Consider the following 15,196-nt stretch of genomic DNA (forward strand, 5'->3'; position numbering starts at 1 on the left):
GATGTTATTATTACGAAAATATAATTTTCATAATACAGTAAACTTTCAGAATGGAATGAGTTATTGCGCGTCTATCTGAACAATCACCAGAACGTATGAACATGGGCTGACTTTAAATTGAGATCCCTTGCCTACAGCACCTTAACAGGTGAAATTTGTGCACCATCCAGACCAGAAAGGTGCAAAGCTGCACCTTTAAAGTTTGTGTACTGTTCTGGTTGAGGTGAGGATTTAGCTTTTAATGTTTTGCGAGATATTCAGAAACCACTCTATGAGATGTCAAAGAGCATGCAATTCTAAGGGGTATCAAAAGTGTTTTTTTTTCCTTCCACAGAGTGTTTTATTTATAGAAAGTGACATTTACAAATAATCTTTTAATACAAAACAGGATGAGAATTAAATGATAATTCAATCATCGACAAAAAGTGGCCTACTACACCTATACGTAATATAACAAAATTTCTTTAACTTTTTAACATATAATTTATGTCATTCCTTTTTTCATTGGCAGAAACAACCCTAAAAATACTCTCGGTATTATATGATTTTGATTAAATGTTCAAAAACACTTCGTAAGTAAAGCCCATTTTTCACAAATTTCTTTTCTCTACAATTCACTTCACTTATACATTTTTCCACCTCAAAATAACATTTTATTTCAGATATGATATGTTATCTCAGATATGATGACATTTTTTTTTTTGGTAATTTCTCTCAAAAAAAATTTCTTCTTATCATCAGCAATCATCATACAGTTTAATGCACTGTTGTTGAAACCATAAAATTCGAATAGCTTATGTTGGTTTGTAAATACAATTTGTATATCTATCTTCAGAAGTAACCATCGCTCAAACTTATTCCATTTATTATTTGAATAAGGACATGAACAAAATATGCATTATAGTTTCCTCACTATCATTACAAAACGTACACTTTTTACTTTTCTATCTCTATTAGTATTATGAACTAAGGAAAGCAATTCGGAGGATATTAAAAAAATGTAATCTAGTTTGCTTAAAAGGATTTGGTTGCCGCTACGTATAACATCTTTCATCCGGACTACATATTCTCCAAACATAATATCTTTTTTTGACTTGAGATAGGACAGACTGAATATCTTGCCTTTTTTGGCTACTCGCTAGGCCACGACAATTCATCGAAATAAACAGTTACATTATCCTGCATTAGGTAAATATACTTTAGGGAAACGTGCGAAAGAACAACCTCTGGAAGTAGTTTTCAAATGAATGATACACAATAGACTACAAAAGAAAAATAGCAAAACACACACGGAAGAGGGCGTGCTAACCAAAACTCGGTTGCTTGCCCGAAGAGTCTCATGCGATCCCTCAAGAACGAATTAAAAAAAAGAATAGACCCAAACGAAGCTCCGTGGTAATACCTACCACAGAGTACTTAAAAAAATTGTTTGCAAACAAAAATAGTGACTTTAAAGTTTTGTCACACATTAAATAGTTTGTTTGTTTTTGCTTTTTTTTTAAAGCGGGAGAACGGATAGCCAACATTTTTTTTTTTTGCAAATTTGTCACTATTACATCCCGTTACAGCAAAATATTATCTTTCATAAAGAATATCAATTTTTCAATCAACTTCACTAATATCTTAACCACTCATTGTTATACTTAACTTTGCTCATCACTGTAGTATAATAAGCCTATTGCGAAAAAGTAAAAGGAAGACAGAGAAAAAAAAGGAAAAACGATAGCTGAGCAGAATGACATGAAAAATCTTTACAGTGTGCAATTATATCAGCAATGGGTAAGGGACCTATCCGCGACCTTAAATACGTCATTGTCACGTTATATCATACGAAAGTTACAATATCATACAGCGTTTCAACAGTTTCAAAATATTACACCATTTCCATATGAAGTAAAATTATACATGTACCGCAAGCTTATGACTATTTCCTACCATCGTACTCCAGTATACCACTAATACTTGGTTATTTTACGTGGACATTAACAATTCTATACATTAATAAATACTTTTCCTGTTATTAATGCTGTTTTTTTGTGACTAACACGGTCACAAAGCAACATTCAACAAACGTCTAAGCTCTCCCAGTGCCAGGCAGCGAAAAACCTGTAGCTTTGAAATAACACGTGTGCTCATGACAACGAGAGGGCCACGGGAAGAGGGCCACGGGAAGAGGCGTCAAAAGTTTATTTGATGGAAATCGGTTTTGAAATGGCCGAGATATAAAAAAAAACAAGGTGAAACAAAGAAATCGTAATAAAAGGCGTGACCTGTCGCCTTTTATTTTTATCATTTTTTTTTTTTTTTTTTTGGATATCTCAGCTATTTGAAAACCAATTTTCATGAAATAAACGTTTGTTGCGACAAAGATTGTCGCCCCGTCAAAGATTGTCGTCCCCGGCTCGGGGCGACAATCTTTGACGGAGTTGGCGTCAAAGATTGTCGCCTCGTCATAAATTGTCGTCTGGCGACAATCTTTGACGCTTGTGCAGTTCCCAATTTTTGACCTCGATGCGACAATTTATGATGGCAAAAAAATTGTCGCCCCCGGCTCGGGGTGGTTGCTCCGGTGTTATGCTTTGGTGGGATGGGTATGACTGGTAAGTTATGCGTTTGTGTGTGCGTGTGTGTGTGTGTGTGTGTGTGTTGGGGGCTGAATGGTATGTGCTGTATATGATTGTAGGTGCGTACAATAAGTGACTTGTGCACGCGTTTGTGTATAGCTGTGTGTGTGTTTGTGTGTGTTTGTTTGGAGTACAATTATACAATATGTAGAAACTGTGCATGTGTGGCGGTTGTATAGTGGTAGTGGTTTGTTTGTCTGTGTGTATACGTGTGCCTGTATGTGCACGTGTGGACGTGGGTATATAGTGGCGTATATGTATATCAAAGGGTGTGTGGTGATGCGTGTTTGTGGGCGCAGTTTTGTGCCTGCATGAGTGTATATCTGAGGGGTTTGGTGTTCGTGGGCTACGTAGGCCCTACGTATGTGTGTTGTGTGCGAGCGTTCGTGTGTCTATGTATGCACACATGAGATAATAGGAACGAAACATTCAAGCGACACAATTCCCACAACACGCTCAGCGCTCCATCACACACACACACACACACACACACACACCGCTTGTTTTTTTTTTTTAGTGTTCATAATAGGTAATCCGAAAATGAAAAAAGGGTTCGTTAATTCGAACATTTGTGGCGTGGAAATATTCCGAAGGTTCGTTGATCCGAAAATGAAATTCGGAATAACGAACCTTCGGAATAACGAACCTTCGGACTGAAGAGCCTTCGGAATAACGAACCTTCGCAATAACGAAATGTACCCCCCCCCCACACACACACACACCAAAACCGATACCACCTTCCTTCCTGATGAAACGACTTCCCAATGTTGATGCATAAGTCATAATGGACCGTATGCACAAAAGCAGCATCCGCCCGCACGCAAGCACCACTCCGAATTCATATACATATCCGTCAAACAAACTCATCAAACTCAAAGCTGCTGATAATATCAATATAACGTTTTATCTATTATGCCAGCAACAGCTGGCCTCCCCACGCGAAGCCAAAACACATACGCTGACATAATAAACACATTCTTCCATTATATACACTAACACACACACACACACACGCACACACACACACACATACACACACACGCGCACACACACGCACGCACACACACACACACACGCACAAACGGACACTAAATCATCATGTGCGCGCCCACATACATACTCAACTTCCTTGAAACCCTCACCATGACTTTTTACATGGTGTGTTTGCATGGATGTAGCCATGTAAGTTATGTCTTAGTATTTCAATGACTATGTCAAGAACGATATTACCCGGCAAAATGTGCTTCGAGGACGGGCAGAAATCTTTGCCGCCAGCCCTCATCAATGATTGTCGCCAGACGACAATTTATGACGGCGCGACAATCTTTGACGCCAACTCCGTCAAAGATTGTCGCCCCGAGCCGGGAGCGACAATGTTTGACGGGGCGACAATCTTTGTCGCAACAAACGTTGAATCCTTAAAATTACTTGTTCTTTCATATTTCATAAGAGGTTTCTTACTTATAGGAGTGCTCAAAACATTAATCCCCACCTCAACCAGAACTGTACAGTCCCTTTAAAGGGATGGCACTGTTTAGGTTAAGAAATAAGGCTTCAGGTTTGCAATTCGTTTGATGATATATATTTCTAGAGAAAAATCTTAAGAAATATAACACAGCATAACCTAAAGAGGAATTCACAAATTTTGCTTGATCAAAATTGGTTAAAAATCGTTGAGATATTAAAAAAAAAGCAATCCTTATGAAAGGTTGGGCCCACCTTTTACTAGGATTGCTTTGATTTACTATCTTTTGGATATATCATCCCTTCCAAAACCAATTCTCATCAAGTAAGCTTTAAATTTCTCTTAGATTTGTGTGCTCTCTATTATTTCAAAAAGTGGTTTCTAAGTATCTCTATAAAACAGTTAAAAGCTGAATCCTCACCTTAACCAATGCCACACTATCCCTCAAAAGGTGCTAACTAGTCTGAAGGGTGCAAAGTTGCACCAGTGAAGGTGCTACAATTGTGTCACACGTAATGGTGCAAAAGTTGAACCTGTTTTTTGTTTTCTTACAGTGTAAATATGCAACGAACACAACAACAGAACAATCATTTTATCATTACATGATTATTCTCAATTCTTCTACGAGTAGGTACCTACTACACTAAAAGGTGAAAATAAAAACGAAAGTGAGAACACTAACATCATTCATTGTTTGTTGTCTAATTTTCATCGTTTATGAACATTTTTGTAGTGCGTTTGTTAGTTTGTTTGTTTTTGAGGATCATAACATGTGCCTCCACATTTCACGAATCTCGTCCGGTGCTACGTTATTACGGCAATGGGTATAGGGCTTTATATGGACGTGAAAAATACAAATATAATACACGCATGCATAGATCCATAGTTATATAGACCTACGCTGTACAAACACTTCATCACCGATATATTCACACAAGATGCATCCAGAGTGAATCAAATTTCAAAGTGGTTTGATAAGAGCCCTATATTATATATATATATATATATATATAATATAGGGCTCTTATCCAACCACTTTGAAATTTAAATCGCTGAGCGTCTACGGTGAAAACCCTTCGGAATTCGCTGAGGTCACCCACTCAGATAGAATAATGTCCTCTCTGAAGAAGTTTTAGTTTCACGCAATACATCCAGACAATGGCCGGGTAGTTTTGCAATATCACTGCGTGCAGTATAGGGCCTCTTTTACTGCTTCCAAGTACAAAACAACGGTATCACAAGCAACAATAAACTGTTCGGGATTTTGTGTGTGTGTGCATGTGCATGTATTTTGGGGGTAACCGTGACTTAAAGAAGTTCATTTTACAAAGTGTTTAAAAATTTGCGAATCAAAGCGGTTTCTATTACAATTCAAGTAAATCATTTAGCATTCAGCAAATTGCCCTCGAAGTACGACGTAATTAGTCGATGTGCATCCATGTTCTTTTTCTTTTTAATCTAAAAATCTAGCTCGACATACACTTCCATGCTAGACTTGAAATCTCTGAAACTCAATATGATATAATTTACAAAGATGAAAAATGTGACTGTGCGTGATTTTATGCGATGACCCTAAATAAGTGAAACTGGTCAACCTGGTCAATCTTAAGTTTTCCATATTTTCTGAAAGAGAAACTTTTCTTCTGATCTGATAATGCCCTAATTATTGCCGCTATATGGAATTATGCCCCTTTTGTCACATTCATTGTGTTACTCATAAGCGTTAGTGCACAAAAGCAGTAAAGTAAATGAAAAAAGTCTGAAGAAACAACAGTAACATAGAACAAAAAAAAAAAAAAACCTAAAGCAAGCTGTTGTTTGAAATACTCATCATTTTCAACGGTCTGATGTACACACAGATCTTGACAACCAAGTGGTAATCTCTAAATTCTCAGGTGTTTATTGAAGATCCTATATTTCATGGCTTTTTCGAAGCCACAGGCAATGCACGTAGCGAGATAATTACGTCAATAGATTAATTTGGTTTGTATACCCGCTCATGCAGTTTCGCTGATATCCGTGCAGGGTGTGACCATCACGTGTCTTTGCGCAGTTTCACTGCGCGCACGTAGGCTCTTTTTCGCGTAGAGTCATCACAGGTATGGGAAGTGGTTACTTTCGGTACAACGCACAAATAAACCATGTAGATCTCTTTACCATGTTTAAAACTCTGTATTGCCAACTTCCATCTCCTCTGGAGTGAAACTATTGTCAGACATTATAGCCAGTGATAATTTGCATCTCGGTTTTTCTACTGATGCGCGATTGATATTGGATTTAGAAGATGGAGAGAAAAGTAACTTTTTTAGTCTGGTTGTTTGCTGGTGTCATCAATCACAATCTGTTCGTCGCTTTTTCTTCTGTAGAAGCCCGTGAGACTTGTACGTATACTCTCTTATTTCTGTCTTAAAGATCACAGGTAGTATTTCACTACACAAATGAGAAAGGTTTAGCAGATAATATTAGTATTGTTTATTGCAAAATCCAGAAGAGGACATTCACAGAAAAAAAAGAAATGCACAAATCATTTATAATCCTTAAAATCTGGATGTTCCAAGCCTATTTTTATGCTAGTATAACATAAAAAAAAAATAATCCGTCCCTAAGAAAAGTACATTCTGAGAAATTGAAGGTATGAGTCTTAACAAGTACAGCTGAGTCGCTTGTGTGTGACACAAATCGGGTATTTTAAGCATTACTGCATCCACTATGATGGGATTAGGTGCTATCATTAAAGCCCCAAACTAGGTAGGTCTACAGGGCCATGTATTTATGTTATTCATGATAATAACAAATATCAAAGGTATACTTTAAATAATAGCACTGACTCACAGCCTGTTTTTAAAGGCTCCGTAGGGCTTCATTTACTCTATCAATGTACTACATGGATTAAAAACGAAGGAAAGCAACTGGAGGAAAAGGAAATAATTATGGCTCTTGTAGACATTATCCTTGTTACAAAACCCTCAAAATTAAAATTCCTCTTTAGATTTTCATGTAACATAGACTTTTGGATTAAGGGAAATGTTTCAATCTGTTTGATTGAATTAGCCTAAACATTGCAGTCCTTGTTAACGTACTTTTAAGAAAGATATAGACCAAATTCCATTTTAGCTAGAGAATTTTGAAAGAAGATCCTACATAATTAATTATTAGGAAGTAAAGAAATAGCGAGAAAAGTAATGAAATAATGAAAGAAAGAGAAATATTCTTGCATCCAAGAGCATCTGATGTTGGTATTGAACGAGTAGGAAAATTACCACGTATCGACTGTAACACTCTTTTTCTTCGCACTATTTTTCATTACTCAAACATTAATCACTTGACTTGTGTTTTTCGCTTCTCAAATCTCGTGCAGACATCACTGTAAACTGTTCGGGAAAGCCACAACAGAAGGAGATATTGTGCGATGAAACCTGTCTTGCCAACGGCGATAGTTGGGTTTTCGAAGCACCTCGTGGACGTCGAATTCTTTCTGAAATTAACTCTGTTAAAGGACAAGTTCACCTTCATAAACATAAGGATTGAGAAAATGCAACAATATTAGCAGAACACATCAGTGAAAGTTTGAGGAAAATTGGACAATCGATGCAAAAGTTATGAATTTTTTAAATTTTTGTGTTGGAACCGCTGGATGAGGAGACTACTACAGCTTGTGAGTCATATGCGTACAACAGTATAAAGAAAATATAAAAGAAAATTCAACATATTTTCACTTTTTTCGCATAATAAAAGAGCAATTGACTTGCCTCTTTCTAAAGGCAGGGGGAATAATATTACCCATAACATTTATCGGTAACGAGTCAGGGGAATGTGTACTTTTTTCAAAAGATGGAATTTTGTGAAATTCTCTTTATATTTTCCTTGTATTGTTGTACGCATGTGACATCTAAGTTATTCATACACTGCCGTAGTCTTCTCATCCAGCGGGTGCTGCACAAAAACTTCAAAAATTCATAACTTTTGAACGGATTGTCTGATTTTCCTCAAACTTTCAATGATGTGTTCTACTAATATTGCTACATTCTCTCAATCCTTATGTTTATGAAGGTGAACTTGTCCTTTAATCACTCACTCATTGGATTTCAATTTCTGGATGAATTATCAAACAAATCATTTTTGACTGTGACGATAGAGGACGCCAAAACATTCCCCATTCTATCACTAACCCATCAGATGAAGCTACGGATAAAGTATAAGTTAAATGACATCCCCGTGAAGTTCATAACGATCGTGAAGTGCTACGAGGGTAAGTACAATTCCGTCTATAAGACGACGTGAATATCATTGTATTTATGCAAAAAAGGTTAAATGAATATTTGCACTCTATTTGTGTAAGATTCAAACTGATAATGTACAATTCGGGTTAAACTGGATGTTTAAATACATTGACAACTTACTCGGATCGTCTTTTAATGTATGAAAGGAGAGAAACATAAACGTTGTCTTGAACATCAAGATTGAGATTGGCAGAAATAATCTTACTTTATAAATATAATCATAAGGTAATTTCATAACGTTTTAGTCAATAGAGTTCTAAAGTTCTGGTAGTTTCACTTATCGCTGCTTATATATGTCATGCTGTGTTTATTTCTCACTACTCTATAAAAAAAAGAGTTGTAGGAAAACTACTGTAAATGCACTTTTATACTCATTTTATGATCCCAAACCTAAGAATAATGTAGAAGAAGGATAGCTCTTTAATAAAATATGAAAAACAAAATATTGACTTGGTTGACCCGTTTCACCCGTTTCGTTTTGTGATGCACGGTCACATATACAAGATAAAGATATAGAAACAAGCGATTTTCAATCTTTTGATCTAATTTTTTGTTTGTTTATAAGATTTATCAAACTGCACACTGCTAACTAGAAAATAATTTCTTACAACATGTTGTACAATGAGAACCTAAAAAACTAATTTGTGGATATTTCTTTCCAAATACCTAGTTAAAATTTGCCATGTTTGCATTTGAAGGGCTTTTAGTTTCGCGGAGTCATCGAGTGAAGGTAAGCATTCTTGGTGTCAAAATTTTTTCCCATATCTTTTTGCTCCTGTAATGTACTATAGCTACCCCCTCCCCCCCCCAAAAAAAAAAAAAAAAACCAAAACAACAGAAAACAAAACAAAACATATTATAAAGCTGTAAATCAATAGGCGAAAATAAGTTTATTTCAGACACCATCACAGATTTCAAGTGAATAGAGTGAGATAGATTCTTTTCAATTCAGTCTTATCCCATTCAAATTATATTTTGAATATCACATTTATTTTTTGGTTCAAATAAAATAATCACAAAAAATTGATTGAATACGAAATGTATTAACATACATTTGAAAGCGGAATGTACCAAATCTAGTGATTGTAATTGAATTTACTCATAAGGCAGCATACATTGTTTGTGCACACACACACACACACAGACATAAACACACACAGATATATCTATATGCATCTTCATATATTCCTTTTTCTATGAGGAAATTCATCGGTGAAGCTAATCAATGGATCTTCGCCACAGGAAGGGTTAATAGTCTTCGAATCAGACACATATGCGTGCTTTGAAGGATTTAACGACAGAGCTGCTGACTGGATCTGCGGACAGCTCGGCTTTCCAGCGGTACAGCACTACTGGAATGAGACTCTGTCTAGTGTGACTGCAGGGAACGGGCTTAGGCTTTGAAGAAGGCAGGAGTCATTGTAAACATCTTCCACAACACAATACGCCACTTGTTGCTGCATTTTTTGTCTCGCTTTTCTTTGAAAACAGGAGAAACACAGGCAACTGAGGAACTGATGACATTTTTACCAGAGATAACCTTTGCGTCTTCTCCATGTGAGTTTGGTATATGACATTCCTTTCTAATGTATTGTGATGTCTTTGCACGGCCACTGTTTATCAAGTATGCAACTACTGCCCAAATTTTTAGATCTTTAGTGGAGTGCGTGTGTGTGTGAGTGTGTGAGTGTGTGTGTGTGTGGGGGGGGGGTGTCACTTGCGCTCGTGGTTAGTTCAAAGGATGATGTCATGTGTGTGGGCGTGCGATGTTATGTGTGGTTGTGTGTGTAACGTATGTGCCTGTTTGTGTATTGTATAAGTGTTGCACATTTATTTCATCTGGACAGTTACATGTATACACACGCGCACACACAAACAGAAACACTGGCACGGAATGATGCTTGAAACAAATTATAATATGTAGTATTCAATTAAAATGACAAAAGCAATGTCCCAATTTGAGACAATGTATTTCATATATTCTTCCTTCCTTTGTAATATTGCAAAGAAGAAAAAGAAACAAAAAAGTCCCGGTAAGGAAATTGATATGACGTTATGCTTGATGCCACCAAATTTGAGATTGCATGGCAGCCACTAGCATTAACACTAAATAACTAGAGACCGTTCGTGTTTTTCCCCTTATTTTTCCCCCTATTTGTCCCCCTTTGCTGGTAATGAACATTTAGTTTTAACTTAACGAAGGTGAGGTGTATGTATTTTTTCCATCATTCATGGGAAGAGAAGAAGAGTGAAAGAGGGAGAAATGAAATCAGACGGAGGACACGTAGCTCAACAAGCTGTCTTTTACACCAGCATCAGTAATTATCATTACAATTACTCAGATCATTTGGCCCTTTTCGTATCAAAATTAAGGAACACGACCACCATCATCACTCGAGATAACACCTAAGCAAACTAATCACAAAGTACCAACAACCTCTCAGACAACAACACAAACACTACAAAATATCACACAGCACACCGAAGAGGCTGGGAGCGAACTTCCTTCGAAATACTACACTACAGCAAATTGGAGAAATCGCCGTTACGAAAATGCATGTGCAGTAACCAGAGAGACACCTGAAAGAATTTTTACATACCGGTACTTCGAAACAAAAGGGAACGAATAAAGTGACATTAAACGAAAGAAATCGTACCAAACGAGGTATGAGAAACAGCGGAAATAAAACAATGAGTAAAGGCCCTCGCCGAAGTTTGCAGCACCGAACAACACGCGAAAATTATACAAAGTCAACACGTGGCAACTCGCTATGACGAGATCTTTGAGACAGACATATTTTGTTCTTTGTAATCTTTATCAGTAGGCAATGAACGATACAAAACAGAACATTAATTCGTTGGGACCGGAGAAATTAGTTTGTTATATCGGGTATTATTTTGTTACATCAGGATCTCCAATGCCTATATCGAGTTTCCACGGTACACTGGAATCAAAGTTCGAACGCTTTTTCACACGCACAAAATACATGCAAGAACAATTATCGCAGGAGCAAATGTGTCATCATCCAGTTCATTCTCAAAATTGTTGTTTTTGTTTTTTCAGTCACAAATTATCTGAAATTGTTGTGAAAATTGTCCCGAAACTGGAGAGTGCCACAGAACTTCTTTAGAGTTCTGTGGAGAGTGCCCGTCACCTTCTTCTGAGGGAATTGCTAGTAAGCCCGACCAGACGCAGTGCAATTCTATGCAGCGACAGGGCTGGGTAGTTAAGTGAATGAGTTGCCTCCTAATCCGTCTTTTGTTCGCACGAGGCGTGGCGTGGACATTCTGTTTTGAAATCGACAAGCCTTATTTCTTTGATCAAAGTTACTCTGTACAATGTACTTGAAAGTCTGTGGTGTAGGGGTCATTGAGACACCTTCCTTGCAAGACACAGTGCGATGCGTGAAAAAAAAAGAAGCTTAGTGCTTGTTCATTAATTTTCTACGCCACCACGCCAATGTGCTGAATACGCATTGTATCACGATGTGCACCATCTTGTTGATGAACCCTATGAATTTGTTTAATCAAATCGTTGCTGACCGTAAAAGAGAGGTGGAGATCATAAGTCACGAACTGCCAGCCGCATGACAGAAACGTACCAAGCAAGCAAACAAGCAAGCACCAGTGAATGCCGTTTACAAACGCAAAAACTTGAACTGTTAATAGCAAAATCGACTGAAATCGTGTTTAGACTAAGTAAGAAGCTAAAGGGCCTACTCGTACATTAATATTGCAGAGATCAGTTACATGATTTCTAACAGAAAGAAAACTCGCCTTTTAAAATGCAAGGTAAATCTCGCTCCACATCACAATAGGGCAACGAGTAAGTTCAGATTGTCTTTATTCACTTACTGTTGTCAAATCACTACCCTGATTCAATTTTGGCTAGTCCGCAAAAAAATTGACTAAACAAACATTACGACATATTAGTATGCCTTAGTAATAGTATCGTCCAGCTTGTGTACCAGCAGCACGATTATAAAGATTCTCGAGTACTACGTGTTTATGTACTGAGCTACTGTACGCGATGTATACATGTTTGCGGATTTACAGATCAGCAGTTGCGATCTTAACAAATTTAATTTGAGAGGGAGACAAAGCGAAGAAACTCGCATCTGAACCTTCACCCCTCTGAATAATATCTTTCTTTCAATGCAAACTTTTTTTGGGTATATTCAGTTATTGTTTACTATAAAACATAGTCATGTGCTATTTTTCAGGCTTTTTAATGTTATTTATTGGATTCTAAACATCTTAACTATTCGAGTTTCTTTTCCCCTGACTGATATCACAAAGTCTGCCATAACGATGTTCGCTAAACAGTTTACGTTTCATACGAAGAAATCATGTCTTTTAAACGAGGAAAAAAAAACACGAACGAATGTTGATAGCCAAATAACTTCACAGTTCGTAGGTGAAGTTCCTTCAAACTTTCCAAAGTAATACGTAGTTTTGAGCGTGAAATTGTCAGGATTTTGCTGTCTAACCGGTTAGTGGCTGCATCACATACTCGTAGTGAATTTGTGTGGGCATACGAGGCCTTTCGTATATTTCTGTGAGTAATCAATCCCTTCCTATACAATTTGTAGTTCAGTAAACATTTAAAATACTCAAGTAAGTACACAATAATAAACTGTTCGATATTTCTACTAACGGTCAAAAGAAAGGCTATAATTAGAATCATGATCTTTGCGATGACAACTCATGAGCTAGTTCTTCGATCGATATTTCCAGGCTATTTACACGCGGTTTATTCCAGTGCGCGCATTCTTTCGTCTGGCACCTCGGGTCTGGCACCTGGTTTTGTGGAACTTTGTGGAAATTTTCCACAAGGAGGGGAGAAGGGTGGGGTGTCAAGTTTCTCGTAATGTCAGAGAGTGCATACACAATCTCTTTGCTTCAGTTACTATTGTGTTTTTCCCCTTTGCTGGTAATGAACGTCTAGATTTAACTTTACAGTCAGTCCGCAGCGCGAGCGAAAACGCACGTATTTATTCAAGTCGTATGCACGGCTGAGCGGTGCTTGCATACGTAATGAGCAGATACATGGTCATGAATAAATCCGTGTAGAACGAGTATTTCTCGTCAGTTTTCGACACTTTTAGTATCGACTGAAAGAGAAAATATAAGCAAATATGCTCATGATCAAAATGAACGGAAAAGAAGAACATAGAATATCAAAATCCCTCTCGACGTTCGGTATTGTATTCAAAAATATTCCTTCACGTTTGACACCAAAAAACTAACCTGAAATCTTTCATGCCCCTCTAAAATATGGTAAAGACTATGTCCGCTAAAGTATATAGTATCACAATAAGGGCACGTTTTCCCATCTTCATTTCAATACGGGTCAGGAACTAGCAAAATTCAGAGTCATGTCTAGCGTCGAGTTTAAAAAGATTATCCTCGCATTCGCACCGGAATTCCGGGTCCGTGATTGGTCGAAATCTGTCGCAAGACGCGGCGTGTCGCATTGCGTAGTATCCATTGGCTGCTGACTCAATGCTGTGAGTTTTAAATGTTAGGTTCCAGATTGTGATCGAATTTTCACTCTCTATACAAAACTTGAACTTTAAACAGGAACCAATGATGTGTATGTGAGTGTGCACTTACAATGACCCTGAACAATGGACCTGGCTGCCACCTGTCCCGAGCTCTGCTGCAAGGCACATGAATGCTTAATCAATTATTCATGTGGATTGCCCCGAGCACTGCTAGTCTGAATTCTTGACACATGGTTAAATGCATGCACATGAAAGAAGTAAGCACATGTTTCCATGTGCTTGCACACACCACATTTCAGAATGAACAAAGACTAGCTGCGATGGTGGAATTCCTCATGAAACATTCCAATCCTGGCCATTGTCCACGACCATTGTCTGGGTATCAACAACACATTCCACGCGTGTTCATTCACTACCCCACTTCCAGTAAGAAAACATAATTTGCCTTGTTTTCAACAGGAAAATTCACAACCTTAAAAATGGTGCCCCTCTTCGTTTTTTAATTGATCATACTCGCTCAAGTTTCACGATTGTGAAATCGAAGAAATTACGGAGATCTATTTTCAATACCAGTCAGGAACTAGCAAAACATCAAACTATGATCTAAAAGCTTCTTGAACATTGGCAAAATAATCGTTTACTTTGATGCTAAAATGGACTACTATATTGACATAAAAAATAGGGAAATTAGGTATCAAATTAATGAGCATAATCAGCTCTATAACTTAACTAACCATCCTGGATCAAACAATGCACTGCGAAAGCTATGAAAGCTGTTGTTGCGACCTCTGCAAAAACTCTCGCAAAGTATCGCGAAATCTCGTCAGTCTCAAGGGCACAAACTGCGTAAACGTGATTCTGAATAAAATTGTCGTTCGTGCCTCATTATCGCACACGCTGCGGACTGACTGTTTACGAAGGTTGCTAGCACGTGGTTCTTTTTGTTGTGAGGTGTATGTATTTTTTTTTTCATCATTCATGGGCCGGAAGGGAAAGAAGTATGTTCAGCAAGCTGTCTTTTACACTCGCATTATAGCAATAACTTATCATCACACCATCACTCAGATCACTCAGCCTTTTTCTATAAACATTCAGAAACATGACCAACATCATCATCAATCAAAGATTATTCCTCCCGTCTATATTTCTTTTCTGAATTATCCTCCACTGCTCGCTTTAATGATTAACAAAAGATCGTAACTGTTCGTTACTTTGAAAGTTTGCAATTTCCGAAGTCTCGTTATTCGAAAAAAAAAAATAAAAGCAACAACAAAATTGTGTTGCTGTTCTGAAGATTCGTCAATTCAAAAACGAAGGAAG

This window comes from Diadema antillarum, unplaced genomic scaffold, assembly GCF_040938485.1.
Source record: "Diadema antillarum isolate AM-2024a unplaced genomic scaffold, OU_Dant_1.0 seq00000810_RagTag, whole genome shotgun sequence".
In the NCBI taxonomy this organism is placed as follows: Eukaryota; Metazoa; Echinodermata; class Echinoidea; order Diadematoida; family Diadematidae; genus Diadema; species Diadema antillarum.